Source organism: Myotis lucifugus, unplaced genomic scaffold (genome assembly GCF_000147115.1).
Source record: "Myotis lucifugus unplaced genomic scaffold, Myoluc2.0 scaffold_398, whole genome shotgun sequence".
Taxonomy (NCBI): domain Eukaryota; kingdom Metazoa; phylum Chordata; class Mammalia; order Chiroptera; family Vespertilionidae; genus Myotis; species Myotis lucifugus.
In genome coordinates this window covers 288,470-291,140 of record NW_005871446.1, presented here as the reverse complement: position 1 = coordinate 291,140, position 2,671 = coordinate 288,470, and positions in this window count along the sequence as shown.

Here is a 2,671-nt window from a genome sequence, read left to right as displayed (position 1 = left end):
CTCTTTGGCCCCTTCAGTGTGGCTCTTCCACAAAATACCACGTGCAGGCGCGCACGTACAGTGCGATTGAAACTTTTGTGGCCCATGCGCAGAAGCCGGTATTTTGTGGAAGAGCCAGTATTTTTGTGGAAGAGCCACACTGAAGGGGCCAAAGAGCCGCATGTGGCTCGCGAGCCGTGGTTTGCCGAGCCGCAGTTTGCCGACCACTGCCTTAGACGGTTAGCTTTCTCAGCACACCATGAGAGCCCAGTTCAAGAAGTGGTGTTCAGAATGAGGAACCAACTGCACAGCTAGGAGGGGACAGACAGGAAGTTAGAGAAGATACTGAAGTCCCACTTCACATGGGAAGGGTGCCAGGTGCCTTTGGAATATCCAGTGGTGGCCGATGCCCCACAAATGGCTGGAAATAAAGAGCACAGAGAGCTGACGGTGAGTTAAGATCAAAGAAGGCGATGTTGCAGGTCAGCTGCAGTGGCAGGAAGTCTGCCTGGGAGAGATGAAGAAAGCCCCTCCGTCTATGAAGTCACAGGAAAAGGGAGAGCACAGAGTGCAGTGAAGGAGCCGAAGGAAGGGTGAGTCAGGAGAGCAGCGGGCTCTGAGGCCAATAGGAGGTTAACATTTCAAAGAAAGACTAGTCACCAGTGTCAAATACCACAGAGCAGTCAGCAAGGCAGGCACAGAAGAGAGGCCGCTGGAATTGCATGCAGGACGCAGGCCACTGGTGACAATCCCAAGGGCAACAGGGTGGCGTGATCTGGGAACAATTCCTCATGATTTTCCTAGAGTGTTTCCTAATAAATCTCAATTCCCTTTATAGTTCTGATGTAATTACTTCCTGTCAAGGATTACCAGTTATCATATTACTAGAGGCCCGGTGCATGCATTTGTGCACCGGTGGGGTCCCTCGGCCTGGCCTGTGGGGAATCAGACTGAAACTGGCTCTCTGACATCCCCCACCCCCCGAGGGGTCCCGGATTGCAAGAGGGTGGTTCTCAGGTGACACACCCCGGAATCAGGCTCCCTCCTCTCTGGTTCCGGGTGCATCACCCGAGAACTGCAGCTGCCAAGTCTCTGCAGCTCAGCAGCTCCTGCATTGAGCATCTGCCCCCTGGTGGTCAGTGCTCGTCATAGCTACCAGTCGGACAGTCGGATGGTCACTTAGACTTTTACTATATAGATATGTCTGCTATCATTAACATTAAGACATTTTGCTTTCTGAAGGGCTGTCTCCGTAAGAATCAAAATTTAGCTGGAAAATGTTCTCTCCCTACCTCCCCGCCTCCACTCCTCTTGCTTTCCCCCTGCTCTCCCTGACTTCCATGGAGGGGGCTCTAGTATTATTTTTCTGGGTTAGTCCTGAACCTCTGGTGTACAGTGGACACGCAAGGAAAGTTTGTTCAATGAATGTTAATGGAAGAAATTTAGAAACTGGATGAGAAGTCTTCTCTGATATAGGAAATATCCCCTTTCAAAATTAAATATAATCCTTTATGTTGAAAAATTAAATGTAACTAGGGGATAGCTGTACTCTATGGTGTAGCATGATGAAAACAGTGTGGCCTTCAGAGTCAGACAGGCCTGAGGGCTGCATCCCGGCTATGGGACATTTCATATTTGCAAAATGGGGTGCTACTCCTCACTGCATAGGGCAGTCAGAAGAGTGGAAGCACATAACCTGCAAAGCTCCAACCATAGGGCTCTGTGGACTCCGGGCATGGTGACTGGTAGCAGTTGGCATTCGTATTAGCTGTTATTCATCTTATCGCTGATTTATTAGGATACTACAGAAAACTACATTGTCTAACCACTATGCTGTTCGCCTGAAACTAATATAAAATAATATGGAAAATAAACATAGAAAACGACAAGTTTCCATCTAACTGGGCAGGAAAACCTCACCACCTTTCATCCAGAAGGACCTAACCACTTTGTTGGACTCACAGTTGCCCGTGAGGGCAAAAGTCCAACCAACATCCCGAAAGCAGGTCCCGTGGAGAAGGCCAGTGCCGCTCTCAGCCACTTCTCCTGGGTCCCAGCCTGCGATATAAAGAGCTCCCACATGTTTTTTAAAAATTCACACCTAGAAACTTTGCTTTCGTAACCATGGAAACCTTGCAGTCTCCTATCATGTCAGCATGACCCCGAGGCCCACTTGGCACGCTTGGCATGGAATTAAGGCGTGTGTGTGTGTGAGAGAGAGAGAGAGGCGGGGTGGTGGGGGGGGCGGGGGAGGAGCGAGATCACACCTACCCAGCAGCCAATAATGGAGCCCCAGGGTGGCCTTGCAGCCAAATCCTTTTAAAAAGCTGCATTTCTGCCCCCTCCCTCCCTCCCCCTCATCCCTTCGGCTCACTTCCCAGCGCGAGCCTGGCAGTCGCACTCCAGGCCCCAAAGTGGCTAAAGTCGCCCTGGGCGCAGGCCTGGGCGCGCACGAGTGGACCCGGCTCCAGGGACGTGGGGGCGGGGGGGGGGCGGGTTCTCAGCGGAGGTCGCCCGTCAACTTCCCCTTCCCGGGGCCAAGACCCTCCCGCGGCCGGTGGGGGAAGCCGGCAAAAATCTGTTTTGTTTCTATTGCTATTTTTGGTATATTGATTAATGGAATTTTTTTTTTTTTTTTTTTTTTTTTTTGTGTTTATTTTTTTTTTTTTTTAGATTTTTTCTTTTTTATTTT